General features: G+C 46.6%; 1 protein-coding gene across 1 annotated transcript in view; it reads right to left on the reverse strand.

Annotated features, from left to right (window-relative positions):
- The window catches only part of EPS15L1 (epidermal growth factor receptor pathway substrate 15 like 1), a 3,892,050-nt gene that overhangs the window by 3,387,846 nt on the left and 489,019 nt on the right, over window positions 1-15,185 (reverse strand). The gene's annotated exons all lie outside the window — the stretch shown is intronic.

Genomic DNA, 15,185 nt, shown 5'->3' on the forward strand with positions numbered 1-15,185 from the left:
GTCCTTGCAGTTACACTGTCTAATCGAACATCAGTATCTCCCCTGCAGCTGGGCTCACTTTCAGACAATGCTACAGGATAGCTCCTTCTCTGAAACCGCCACCACGCCAGTTCCAGCTTCAGGCATGAGATCTTTCTGGGTCTCTCCCAGATTACTGGACTTGTATGACTTTCTCTCAGCCTGTGTGTCAATGCATGCACACAAGGTACTGCATCATCACAGTCATTCCATATCAGGACATCTACAGGAATATTCTCAAACACAAGCCCTCCTTCCACAGGAAGCCTAGTAAAGTTTTTTGTACACCATATAAATGTAGATGAGAACTGGATAGCATCTCTGCAGACATAACAACTGGGTTGTCCTGTCGCCAGGCTCCGGTCGGGCTCGGCTGATGTCGCACTTCACCCGACATCATCTGTTGCCTCTTGGAGGCTAAATTTTGGGGTAATGCCCAATGTTTCAAAAAGATAAATTTGGTAGGTACAAAAAACTGTACTATGTCCTTCATGGATGCATCTGCGGTATGGCATTCTTTCCCTCTGTTTTGGTTTGGGAAGAAGGTAGGTAGGTGGTGGATTGCTGTTTTTAAGACACTCTGGATACCACTGTATAGTTAGTCATGGACACTCTATCTTGGTGGAAGATTAGGAAGGGTTGTACTGCCATTAGGGCCTGAAGTTCAGAAACCCTTTCTTGCTGAGGTTATTGCCAGTAGGAAAGGTTCAAAAATGGCATGGTGGGGGTGTAGGAGACATTCTTGGTCCCCTCCCTCTGAGGAACTGCCTGCTGCCTGATGTGAAAAGAAAGACAGGTGGATCAAAGCTTCTGCTGAAATAGTCTAGCTGGCTGCATGTGATGATGGAGGAGAAGGAATGAGACACTGTATGTAGAAAATCTGCCACTCCTTCCAAATGTCAAGTAGTGGTCTATATTTTCTTTTTTTCTTTTCAGCACTCCAAATGACAAACCCTTTCCATTTTCCTGCATAGTTCCTTCTTGTTGCTGTGTCTGTCCTGTCCTATCATCAAAATGTCCTGCTTTGAGAATGGTCTGAATTTTTGGATTGCCAGCTTACTGCCAGCATTTCTTTTAGGTTGATGTGGTTTGGCTAGTGATGATAGTTGTTTGATAGGTCTGGGCTTGGTGTTGCTTGAGCCCCACCATTAGGCATGTTTGATTAGAGATTATTAGAATTTCTTTCTGTGGCTGTGTTGTGCCTGTGACACCTTGTTTTCTTTAGGTACTTTAGGTTCTTTTTTGTGTAGTCTGGCATGTGAACATGATTAACCAAGATGGATGGAAGCCCAAGGCCAGTAAGAACTTAACTTGCTTCTTGCTGTGCTTGTTCTGTTTTTGTTGGTGCCAAAAGAGGGGAGTCTTTTTGTTTTCTGCAGTTAGGAATGTCCTTGTTTGGGATGGTATCAGCCTTGACTTTTGTATTTGCCTTGTTCTGTTATTAGCTCACACCTTTGTTAGTTGCATATCTGCTGTAGAGCTTCTGTTTTTTTGATTTTTGATTTGGTTTGGCATTCTCTTTGACTTGACTGGTAAGTGGAAGTGTGGAAACGTATCCTTGGTCACGAGTTTGCAAGAATCCACTTGTCTTTGTGATATAGTGTGCCAGTTTTGAAAATAAGATTGATTTCGTCCCTGGGCCTCCCACGGGTGTCCTGCCCCAGGGGACAGGCAGAGACAAGGACCACAAACCTTTCCAGAGAACTTTTCCTGCTTGGTTTTGGGGTTGAAATTTTTTAATTGTTTTTTCTTCCATTATCTTTTTTCCCTTTTCTTCAACTGGCCTTATCCATAGGTGCATCAACAAAAAACACATCCCATCCATAGGTGCATCTAATAACTTAGCTTCCTGTTCCTTCGTCCCTGTTCCTTCTGCATCATCATTGTCTTCTATGCTGCTCCTTCACATGAGCGATCTAAAATGATCTCCATGATTTTATAAGCACATATTTATAATTGGTTAAGTTATATTAATGTTATCTATTATATTTACCATATAATATATATCTATTTTAAGTCATCAGGATTAACTTTAGCAGCTTGATCATGGAGAAAGTATCATGTGTGGTATACAATTTGAAGCTGAATGAGAGAGCTTAGCTGAGGTGAGAGATTTTTGCCCCATCTGTCCTTCCCTCTACCTCCCCCTTTGAGCTTCTGGGCTTTTTTGAGAAGGTTGCTTTGCTGTGAGCTAGGCCCTTATGCCTATGGGATATGGGGTGGGGTAGGGCCTGCAAGTGGGGCCTAAGTGGTGTCTGGAACCCTGTAAAATCTGTCAGGTTTGACAGGGAGACTGGAGCTGGGTGCTGGTGCAGAGGTGCAGTCATCATTATCACAACAGATGCATAGGACAGACAGGTAGCAGAGAGAAGGCCTGTGTTGTGGTAGGTGCAGTCCTAAGTCTTTTCTTTGTCCTGATCTGAGAAATCTGAATCCTGTTCCTGAATTGTTCTGCATGGCATGTTTAATGTAAGCCCCAAGGAAAGGAGAATTCTTCTGGGCTGGAATGCTGGAATGGGCATTCAGCATCTGAGTCTTCATAATTGGAAGAAAATGCTGGTCTGTAATATCAGATAATAGTCCTCTCATCAAGGAATCATCAGGAGACACAGGCTCTGGGGCTCTCTCTCTCTCTTTTCTGGGGGCCCTGTCTGGGTGAGTGGAGATTGAGATGATATCCTAATTAGGTATTAAATCCTCTGCCAGAGTAAGCATTTGTGAACTAGAAGTGGGCTAGTAGAGGGGCTTTAGGCTGCGATTTAGTAGATTTTTTGCTGCTTTGCTTGGCAGGGCAGCAATAGACATGGCTGCAGGAGGCCCTAGCAGCACCACTTGCTGGGGGTAGGGACATCCAAGGATGGTCTGAAAAGTCACTAGTAACCACTGTAGGTAAGATTTCTCTGAGCCGTTTCAAGTAAGGTAGCAGGAGCCTCAGTAGTAGTCATTGATTCAGCTGTGCTTTTCCAACAGCTGTGACTTGCTGTCACTCTGGGTACCACCACTCCCCTCCATCTTTGCAGTCAGAGTGTCCAAAGGAACATCAGTACCCACCAGCAGCTGTGGCTCACATTCAGACTTACTGCAACCAGACAGCACCTTCTCTGAAACAGCCACCACACCAGTCCCAGCTTCAGGTATAAGATCTCTCTGGGTCTCTCCCAGACTACTGGACCTACATGCCTTTCTTCAAGCCCGTGTGCCACTGCATGTTCATAAGGTTCAGTCCAGGCACAGCCTCTCTGCTGATTCCAGTTAAAGACGTTTGGCCTGCAGTTCCAATCTCCTTAACTCAAGATGGAGTCTCAGGTCCTCTGAAAAAAATGTGGACAGTCCCGTCTCGCCAGGCTGCTCATCACCAACACCCAAACTGGATATCCTTCAAACAGCTGGTCTGAGCTGTGGCTGCAACCAATGCTGAAATCATTGTTTCCTTGGTCAAGCTGGCATACACCACTCCTCTGGCTTCACACTCCTTAGCCAAGTTGATCTTTGTCAGCTTGTTAAAATCTTCTGCTGGCATCCTTGCGTGCCACTCTTAACTTAAAAAAATAAATAAAACTGCGGTGGATTGGCATTCTAAATGTTTACCTTGTGGCTGTCAAGAGTGCACACCTTAATGCCAACTACCCACAGGCTACTGTAATCCAATTAAAAATCCCACCACTGTCACCAATAATGTGACGTGCAGTTAATATCCACCAGACTGCCACCAATAAATGTGACATCCGGCCAATACCCACCAGACTGCAAACAATTAAATGACATCCCTTACTATCCTGGGCCAATAACTAAGGAGCTTCAATCCTCACTAACGACTCCAATATGAGACCATCACTTAGAAGTAATATTTCACAATTTTCCCCTAGGAGTACAACAAGAACACAGTATTTCCCTGAGACTGGACTATGTACTTCTAGCCACTCCAAATGTATTTTTGTTGCACTCTTCAGAGCAAAATGTCCCAGTTTAAGACCTCTGATACATGCAAAGTAAATTTAAATCTCACACATTCAATCACTTCTGAAAAAGCCTGACACAGATTTCCAGCTGTGTCCCTTCCCCAAAAATAATACAGTAATGCTGCTACCAGTCAGTGTCTTCATATCCTTCTAAAGGGGTGCCCAATTATGAAAATTAAATACCAAAATAAATGACAGCTATGACCATAAGTGACCAGGCTTTCAAGGGGATCTGGGGAGTATCAAAAAGGTAGAAGCACTCTCTAATCTCTAAAGAAAAAAAAAACACCGATTTACAGCCATAATTTAAAGTAATGAAAACATTTAATAATAAGTAAAATTGAGTATACATAGCTTTCAATAAACACCAGAATTCAATCACCGGAAATGTAAAATTAAACTGCAGGATAAGAGACCATTACTCTAGAAAAACTCTATCTTAATAACTAAGCTTTCCTAGTCTAACTAAAGAATAGTGTCCCTGATCTAATCTAAGATATAACAGCAAGACCAAGGCAAGCTTACAGATTTTTTGGTGAGTTCTCCTTTCTTGGTGTCCACTGTCTGCACAGCATTTGACAAAACTGCCAGCTCAACTGTCTTATTTCAAAATATAACAGTCATCTGTTTGAAAAACTTTTTTCTGTCACTCAGCTGTTTAAATAATCAGCAACCAGGAGCATTCTAATGACATCACTCACTATTCAGGTGATTCTCCACAGTTTGTACTTTAGAATGTCCCTCTCAAACATGCACAGTTAGAAATGTACCAAAACACTGACAGATTATCTAAACATTCTGTATATACAGGGAAATACTCTGAATGTGTCTTTCGGCTTTTCCCGGTCAGGGGTCGCCACAGCGGAACTCTGGTCCGCTAATGATTGGCAGTTGATTTTTACGTGCAGAGTTGCCAGCCCTGACGCACAACCTTCAACGAAGGTACGCCCATTCAAGCAGGTCTCCACGCAGAAGACGCTCTAGCTGAGAATCGAACCAGACAGCGTCTAAATGCATTTACATTTCACAGTTAGACATGCTGGCATACAATGCAAGTTAATCTGAAAATATACACAAATCTCCTGCCAGACATGCTAATACAGATGAGTGTTTTCATTTTCTTCACACAAACACTGAGAGGCAGCTGCACCCACCAGAAACAAGTACAGAACTAATTCAAAAAAAAAAAAAAAGCCAACCTGGTGAAATCACATGGTCAATAGGCTGTATAACAAAACAAAGAAAATTGTGGCAAAAATTAGGAGGCATAGCGCCCAGAAGGATAAAAGCACTCTCAAACTAAACTCAGAGGACAAATAAAAACTAGCAAATTCTATGAATGCAAAATCTGAGGTAAATTTGACCTCCCAGGCCAAGGACAATCGCAAGGCATACTTTATTTATGTCCGCAACCTCAAAGGCAATACACAATTGTGTGCAGAGTTCATTGTTAATGCAGCCATCTATACTGAGCCTATAGCAACAATACATAAAATAAGATCAAAAGAGGAAACACAGAAAGTACAGTTGTGTACCTACCATAAATGTAGATGTTCGAGTGTATTCACTGTTGCAGTCATTACACTTGGGTTATCCTGCTGGCAGGCTACCCGCAGTCAGCCTGAATTCTAAAGTCTAGGTCCGGCATCTGTTGCTGTTGCCTCTTCCCTGACGTCAGTGCACCAGGGGTATAAAAGATGCAGCCGACGCCATTTTCTTCAGTTTTTCTTGCCCCAGATGTCAGGTGCCCCCAAATTGGTTGGCTGAAAATTATGCCAATAAGTATGCATGCACAAAAATAAACATTTTCTTCATCTACAAGCAAATACACCACATAGGTTGTATAGGATAGAGAAGTATAGATAAGTCCCAGCAAAGAAAAGGGGGATGGTGGGTGGGTAACCTGGACTGCAACAGTGAATACACTATAACATCTACATTTATGGTAGGTAAACAACTGTACTATGCTCATCACGTTTCACTGTTGCAGTCATTACACTTGGGTTGAATCCCAAAGCTGAGGTTGGGTGGCTGGGTCTAAATAGGATTAGGAGAGGCTACAAGGCCCTGCAGAACTGCAGTGGCAAACCCTGCTCTGGATTTAGAGTAGAGAGGTAAGTGGTAGTTGCTTGGTAAAAGTGTGCATTGAACTCCAAGTTGCAGCCTCTAAAATGTCTTTGGTTGGTACTCCTCTGAGAAAGGCTGCTGAAGTGGCTGTTGCTCTGGTTGAGTGAGGTCTAATGCCCTTAGGCACTGATTTACCACGCTGTGAATAGCAGAAACGAATGCAGTGGCCTATCCATTTTGAAATAAATAGTCTGCTTTGAGATAGCCTTTCCTTGTGATCCTGCAGCATATGCTACTAAGAGTTGCTCAGTCTTTCTGAAAAAAGAAGTTATGTACTTACCGTAACGTTCCATCTGAGTAGGTAACTTCATTTGTCAGCAACCTGTGGGTATCAGATCCGACCCAGCAGTTTTATTCAGCTAAGATCCGAGCTCCAAGCTCCACCCTCTTACCCATAACCCCCTGCCATCCTTCTCTTTCCTCAGATCGAGTTTGCTTAGCCTTATAAACTAGTACAATCAGGATCAACTAAACATCCTAACCTGATGTCATCTGGAAGAGAAAAACACAAGGTCCTAAAAAGGACGAACTACAGGTTAGGGGGACGGAGGGGGGGTTGGTTGCTGACAAATGAAGTTACCTACTCAGATGGAACGTTATGGTAAGTACATAACTTCTTTATCTGAAGAAGTTAACTTCACTTGTTCATCAACCTGTGGGACAGAGTCCCCAGCTACCTAAACTTGGGAGGCCCTCATGGAAGAATATTCTAGAGCACTGCAGAGCCAAAGGACGCCCTTCCTCTGGAAATTAAATCCAGCTTGTAATGTATAATAAAGGTATGGGATGAAGCCCAAGTGGCTGCAGAACAAATATCATCCAAGGACACCCTTGACCAAAAGGCAGCAGAAGTTGAAATCGATCGAGTGGAATGGGCGTGAACTCCGACAGGTTCTGGTCGGCCAGAACTCTTATATGCAAGAAGTATACATTGTGAAATCCATCTGGACAATGTAGCTTTTGACACAGGTTTGCCCAAAAAGGGTTTAGCAAGGGGTACAAGGAGTTCCTCAGATTTTCTATGACCAGCAGTCCTGTGTAAATAGAACCTCAACTGTCTATGGACATTTTGTAATTTGTATTCACCTTTGTTTTGATAATTCGGGAAAAACACTGGTAAATTGATAGACTGATTAATGTTGGACTCAGAGGCAACTTTAGGTAAGAAGGAGGGACTGGTCCTGAGGGAAACTCTATCTTTATGGAAGACCAAATATGGAGGTTTGGCGCAAAGGGCTTGAAGCTCTGAAACCCTTCTAGCCGAAGTGATGGCAATTTGAAAAGCCGTCTTCCAAGATAAGTATTTAAGGTCCACCGAAGCTGCAGGTTCAAAGGGGGGGGCCAGTAAGAGCCTGAAGAACAAGGGTTAAATCCCACAAAGGAACTGCATCCTTCACGGGAGGACTTAATAGGAAAGTACCTTTTACGAAAGTCTTGCAGATCTTGGAAAAAGCTAATGAACCGAGATCACTTCCCACATGAAAGTGTGAAATTGCTGTTAATTGGACTTTGACGGTGGAGGAGCTGGCACCTTGATCAAATAAGTGCGCAAAAACTAATACAGCTGGTATCGGGGCTGTAAAAGGATCCATATGTCTATGTTCCGCTCAGATTGAAAAACATTTCCATTTGCTCTTATAGACCTTTCTGGTAGAAGGTTTATGAGCGGCTACTAGAATAGCTTTAACGGAAGAGGAGATACCGGGAGTCCTAGCTATGATTGGAACTGGATCAACCAAGCTGTGAGCTTGAGATTGTCCAGATTTGGAGTTGTCAATTCCAGGGGGTGAGAAATCAGATCTGGAGTGGAATCCAGAATCCATGGAGGACTGACCAGATGAGACCATAGGCAAGGGAACCATGTTTGACGAGGCCAGAATGGGGCTATGAGGATCACTCTGCTATTCAACCGACGAGCTTTCTGCAAGAATCTTACCATGAGGGGAAGAGTTGGATAAGCATAAAGTAGACCGGATGGCCAAGCATGGACTAGAGCGTCTCTGGGGGATTCCCCTGGTGGGGGAAGTAGAGCAAAGTACTCGCTGTACTTTGCATTCGAAGGCGATCCGAAAAGATCGCAGCAAGGTTGACCCCACTTGAGGAAGATCTGCTTCGCTACTCTCGGGTTCAGAGACCACTCGTAAGGTGAGAGGATGGTTCGACTCAGCTTGTCTGCCGAAATGTTGGACCGACCCGGAATGTGCATTGCTATGAGAAAGCGGTTGGTGGTGATCGCCCATTCCCAAACTCTCATGGCCTCTCGACACAGCGAATAGGATCTGGTTCCCCCCTTTTGTTGATATACCACACTACTGACATGTTGTCTGAGTGGATCGCAACTGTCCCTAAGGGAAGAAGGGCCTGGAGTGCTTGCAACGCTAAAAGCACCGTCCTCATCTCTAGGACACGGATGTGCAACAAGGTCTCTGGGTGTATCCACGTGCCTTGGACAGTTCTGCCCATGACATGCCCCCCCCACCTGAGGCGAGAAGCGTCTGTGGTCACTGTGGCTTGGGGTGGGGTCATCGAAAAGGGGAGCCCTTCCCGGAGATCCGAGGATTGGATCCACCAGAGTAGGGACCTCCTGCAAGCATTGCTGAGGGGGATAGCCGTACTTAGCGGATGTTGCAGGATGGACCATTGCACCTGCAATGCCCATTGCAGGACCCTCATGTTCAGACGAGCCAATGGTGAAAGACTGATGGCAGCCGCCATGGAACCTAGTTCCCTCAGGACCAATTCCGCTGGGGGGGGGGGGACAGGGATTGTAAGAGAGCCATCACATGGAATGTCAAAGTTCGAAGTCTGTCCGGAGTTAGGAAGGCCCTCAACAGGTTTGTATCTAGCCTGGCCCCTATGAAATCTAAGGTCTGAGTTGGCTGAAGGGAGGATTTCTTGAGATTTATAGAAATTCCCAGATGAGAGGCCAAGTGAAGGAAGTAATTCCTGGCTGAACAGAGTAGATGCCTGGCGGGGGCGGTGAGGAGCCAGTCTAGGTACAGAAAGACCTGTATTCCCTGAAACCTCAGGTGGGCCGCTACAACTGCCATCACTTTGGTGAACACCCTGGGGGCTGTTGTGAGACCAAAGGGAAGGACACTGAACTGATAGTGACTGGCTCCCAGCCAGAAGCAGAGAAACCTCCTGGATCGTCCGTCCATCAAAATGTGGTAGTACACATCCTTGAGGTCTATAGAGCACATCCAGTCGTTCTCCTGTAGGAGTGGGAGAATGGATTAAATGGTGACCATCCGGAATTTTTTTTTGGCAACCGCTAGGTTCAGAAGGGACAGGTCGTGGATTGGTCTCAAGTCCCCCGTCTTTTTTGGCACCAAAAAGAACCTGGGGTAGAAGCCTAATCCAGACTGGTCTTGGGGGATGGGCTGGATTGCTCTTTTTCCTAGCAGCTGCTTTATTTCTGCGGCTGCTGCCTCCCTCTGTTTGGGTGGGACATCGGGGAGGCTTCGGGGTCTGAGAGGATGATTCAGAAAAGGGATAGTGTAACCTCTGGATATGATTCGAAGCACCCAGCGATCCGTTGTAATTGACTCCCAAACTGCTAGGTGCCTCGAGAAGCTCCCCCCCCCCCGACTGCCTCCAGAGTGGAGCAGCCAGGTAACCCCTCAGGGTTGCTGAGCGGGCATATCCGAAAAGGGTTCTCTCGACCCGAAATTCATCGGTCCCCCTCTGCCTCTGGGCCGGCGTCCACCCTGTCCTCTCCTCGGCCTCTGAAGGACGAGGGGTCCGGTGCGAAAGAACTGTTGAGATTTCCGGAACCGCATCTTTTTTGTCCCTTTTGGATCCTGGAGAAGGACCTCTGGGGAGCCGAGAAGCGGATCCCGAGGGCAGACGTCTTCCCATCTTTCTCGCTCTGGACCAGCGTGTCGCAGAAGGTCTTGCCAAAAAGCGAAGAGCCGTCAAAAGGGGCATTTGCGAAGGACGCCTTGAAGGGTTCTGCAAAGTCGCAGAGGCGGAGCCAAGCATGCCACCGTAAGACAATGCCCGCTCCGCAAGCTCTAGCAGCTCCTTCCGTGGCATGGGAAAGGAGACTCATAGATGTGTTCGAAATGGACTTAAGAGTGGCCATTCGGGCAGAGAATACTTTCTTATCCTCGGCCGACATGGACTCTGGGGGCGACCCTGCGTATTCTTTGATGAGATCCAGCTGGAGTCATATCACGTGCCATGTAGTTCAGCGACCTTACAGAGAAGGTGGCTGAAGCAAACATCCACTTCCCTATGCGGTCCATCGTCCGAGACTCCTTGTCGGGAGGATGGACCGAGGAACTCTCCTGGGCCAGTTCCTTCTTGGTGGCAGCCGCCACCAACATGGCATCTACTGGAGCACCCTTGCTCCAAACAGTCCTATCTGTGGGTGGACTAAGAATTTTTTCAGGTCTCTTTGGTATGGGCTCCACAGTGTCTGGTTCCTTCCATGTCCTGGTAGTGATCGGATCTACCAGGGGATCGGCGGGAGGGGGCACCCAAGAGGTAGATGGGCCTGCGTCAAACGCCTCCAAGAAACACAGACTCATCGGAAGAAGGCTTTTGGGCTGACCATTCCCCTCTAATATGAAGCATTTCCATAATGTCTCCGAAGGAGACGTCCTCGGGGGGTGACCTTGGGGAACCTTCCCCTTCCTCTAAGTCTGTATCCTCTGTGAGGGACTCAGGTGAGTCCAAGTGCCTCCTCTTGTACTTACGTTTGTGAGGAACCTCCTCGGGGGGGCTCTCTGAGGATGCCTCACCAACCACATCCTGTTCCTCTAAGGGAACCATCTAGGACGTAGGCGCAGGCTGCCCTGGGGCCGGGTGATGGAAGGTAGGCCTGTCTGAGAGGGAGTGATGGGTGGAACCGCAGCAGGAATCTGGGGCCTCGAGTTCTTCGACAAGACCATCTCCACGACATCGAATGCCGAAGGAGAACTGCTCTCTCTAAGCTCCGAGAGCAGCCCCTTCAGATCCGAGGTGCGGACCAGAGCCGGTGCCGATGTAGTCGGATCCGAAGGGCCAGTGTGCTCCGACTGAGACAGAGCTGAAGAAACACTAACACCTCCAGATCCGAAGCTCAGCTCACGGCTCCGAGAGCTCGGATCCGAAAAAGGACCAGACAAGCTCGAGGGTGCGGTCGGAGGGGGGGGGCAGGATCACTCCCATCTGCAGTTGGGCCTGGAGAAATCTACGCATCATCCGGTCCATATCTGCATCTGACAAGCTTCTTGTTGATCTTGACGAGGCCACCGAGGCAGGCCTGGAGTGACGCCTCGAAGACGACCGGGTCTCCTCCTCCTCCGGCCCTGGGGAAAAATGGGGTGAATGGAGCCGGGAAGGAGAAGGCCCTGAGGCCCTAGGAGAGACTAGCTGCTTCGCTGGCGGAGCCGAAGAGGAAGCTTCGGCTCGCCACTTCTGGTGCCTGTCCTTTTTTCTATCCCTCCTAGATTCCCTCTCCTTCTGAGCCTTGGTGGAAGGGTGAGTCCCAGCCAGGGAGCAGGGATGGAAGGCGGCACCGCTGTAGTAGCAGCTGGTGCTGCCGAGGGAGAAGAGGACGAAGCCGAGTCTGGGGGCAGAAGTCCCGCCAGAATCAACTTCGACCTCCTATCCCTCAAGGCCCTGGGGTTGAAGGCTGCACAAACTGTGCAGCCCGAAGAAAGATGATCAACCCCAAGGCAGATAACACACAGTGTGGCCATCCGCCAGGGACAGCTTATGGCCACACTCGGTGAATTTAAAAAAGAAAGTTTTAGGGGCTTCGGTCATAATTGTAAAAAGGGCCTAACCCAAACACACCTTCACACACACGGGAAGAGGGAGACTAAAGTAACTGAAAATATACAAAGTTTTAGCAACAAAAATTAGCTAAATCAACTACCAAAGGGAACAACACTCACTCGTTAACAATTAAACTAAAAACTAGGTAAAAAACAGAGGAAATTTTCTTCAAAAACTCACGAAACCCTACGCCTGGAACTCGTTCTAGGTGCTTGAATAAGCCGCGGCAAACGAGATCTGGGGAAAGAGAAGGATGGCAGGGGGTTATGGGTAAGAGGTAGGAGCTTGGAGCTCAGATCTTAGCTGAATAAAGCTGCCGGCTCGGATCAGATACCCACAGGTTGATGAACAAATGAAGTTAACTACTTCAGATGCTTTAGTTCTGTCCAAGTAGAAGCGTAGCTGTCTGTGTATGTCCAAAGAATGCAGGAGTCTCTCACCCTTATTCTGTGGGTTTGGATAAAAGGTAGGCAAATGAATGGTTTGGTTAAGGGCCACACTGGACATTACCTTAGACATAAATGTCGGGTTCGTCCTCAGAGAAACCCTGTCTGGATGGAAAATGATAAAAAGGTTCCACAGCCATGGGTGCCTGTAACTCTGAGGCTCATCTTGCAGAGGTTATTGCTAGGAGCAAAGCTGTTTTCTAAGATAAGAAATTTATTTCAGCTGTATTGGCTGGCTCAAAAGGCGCCATTGTGAGTTTTGCCAAGGCATAATTGAGGTCCCATGCAGGTATTGGTGCTCTCCTTGGAGGTCTTATGTTTTTGGCCCCTCTGAGGTACTGTCTTAGCAACGGATGTGAAAAAATTGGTGGTTCCGTATTGTAATGAGCTGAAATGGCAGTGGCATGGATTTTAATTGATGAAAAGGATAGGCCTTTGTCAAGCATCTCAGGTATTGTAAAATCTGAGGAATATTTGGTACAAACGTGTCAATTACTTGTGCCTGGTTCCAAGCACAGAATCTTTTCCATTTTTCTGCATAAGATTTTCTGGTACTGGGCCTCCTGGCCTCCAAAATAACATCCATCACTGCTTTTGAGAGAGGTGTGCTCTGAATGGCTACATTATCCGCCATGCTGCCAGATTTAGGGTTCTGAGTTGGCTGTGCAGGATCTGATTGTTTCGTTGGGTCAGTAAATGACGATTTAGAGGCAATGTCCAGGCTGGGCCTTGAGACAAGCTCTTTAGGACTGGGTACCAGTGCTGGTGGGGCCAGTCTGGAGCAATCAGAATAATTTTTGGCTTCTCTTGTCTGACCTTTAGGAGTACCTTGGGGAGGAGAGGCAGAGGAGGAAAGGCATATACTGTTAGGGTTTTCCAGCTGAATGATGGAGCATCCACTTTCCATGCATTCTTGTACAGAATCTCTGTAATTGGCAGTTGTGAGGGGAGGCAAATAGATCTATGTCTGGGCATCCCCATTTCTTTATTATCATGCTGAAGACTTGTGGATCCAGTTTCCACTCGTGGAGATCCGTAAGGTTTCTGCTTAGTTCGTCTGCCAGAGTATTTTTCTTTCTTGGCAGGAATTGTGCTTGCAGGTGTACTTGATAAGTCAATGCTGTGTCCCACAAGGTCAGGGCTTGTCTGCAGAGGGGGTAGGAATACGTGCCTCCCTGTTTGTTTATGTACCATATGACTGTAGTACTGTCCGTCCTCATCAGTAGTTGTCCTGGATGGAGTAGATCCTTGAAAGCTGTCAGGGCATTCTGAACAGCTAGCATCTCTTTTTGATTGATATGAAGATACCTTTGGCTTGTGGGCCATGTGCCCTGAATACATTTTCCTACCATGTGTGCCCCCCAGTCATAATCTGATGCATCTGTTGTTATTGACTGCCTGGCTGTGGGTAGGGTGAATGGCTGTCCCTTGTTGTGGTGACAGGCCTGTGCCCACCATCGAAACTCCTGTTGCAGGCAAGGAATGAGGGTAATTAATGTTTCCAGGCTGTGAGAATGTTGAGTCCAAACACTTTTTAGATACCATTGTAGTTTCCTCATATGCAGTCTGGCATATGGAATTAGCAGAATGCAGGATGCCATGAAGCCCAAAGCCTGCAGAATTTTTCTTGCAGATAACTGGGTCTTTGTTGCCAACATTTTGAAGTAAGAAGTCAATTGCCTTTGTTTGTCTGGAGTGAGACAAGCCATCTGGGCAGTTGTATTTAAGCTTGCACCCAGGAATATTATCTCTTGAGAGGGTACTAGTTCTGATTTATTTTCGTTTACTGTGTACCCTAGGCAAATTAGTAATCTTTTTACAAACGCCAGATGCTTTAGAAGAATGTCCTTGTTCCCTGCTTGAATAAGGCAATCGTCCAAGTAAGGATATATTTGAATTCCTCTGTCTGCAAAATGCAATTACTGGTGCCAGGCATTTTGTGAAGACCCTGGGCGCAGTAGATAAGCCAAAGGGCAGTGCAGAGAAATGGTAGTGCATTGAGCCAGCTATGAATCTGAGGTATCTTCTGCAAGATTGTCTGATTGGAATATGCAGGTATGCCTCTTTTAGGTCCAAAGTTACAAGCCAAGCCTTCTTGCCCAGCATGGGCAGAAGCTGCTGCAGAGTCAACATTCTGAATTTTGGAACGTCCAGAAATGTATTTAGAATAGACAGGTCCAGTATTGGTCTCCATGCTTTGTCTTTTCTGGGTACCAAGAAAAGTCTTGAGTAAAATCCTTGTCATGCTCTTGCTGTGGTACTTGCTGAATGGCCCTCATGTCCATGAAGGATGAAACTTGTTTTTGTGCCTCTGCCCAATGATTGTGTGGCAGGTCTGGCATACCTTTTGCCCTTGGCAGGGTGTGAAAGGGGAACCTGTAGCCCTGGGACACTATATTCAAGAACCATTTGTCCTGGGTGATCATGTGCCAATTTTGAGAAAAAAGTGCTAGTTTTCCTCCTAAGGGGGCTGCCAAAAGATAAGTGTTTGGTGCTGGCAGAAGAAAGTCATTGGGACTGTTTCCTGTATGGCTGTGATTTGTCTTCTCCGCTTTTGAAGGTAGAAGCGCCCCACTGTTTAGGTCTGTATGAGCCCTGGGGCTAGGATCTGCCTCTGGGGCATCTGTGTCTGCCTCTTTGTGGCCTGTCGGACACTGGAAAGTACCAATTCTTAGTAGACCAGTTCCTGCTAAATCTGGGTGGCTGTACCTGTAAGAAATCCTTTACTGTTTGCATAGATTTTGCTTTGTCCTCCATTTTCTTCAACACCTCCTCTGCTTTAACACCAAATAAGGTATCATGCTGTAATGGAGCATCTAGTAATTTTGCTTTAACATGATCAGGCAGATTATGTTCCTTTAACCAA

The sequence above is a fragment of the Protopterus annectens genome, chromosome 13.part0, assembly GCF_019279795.1.
Source record: "Protopterus annectens isolate FY-2018-M chromosome 13.part0, PAN1.0, whole genome shotgun sequence".
Classification (NCBI taxonomy): domain Eukaryota; kingdom Metazoa; phylum Chordata; order Ceratodontiformes; family Protopteridae; genus Protopterus; species Protopterus annectens.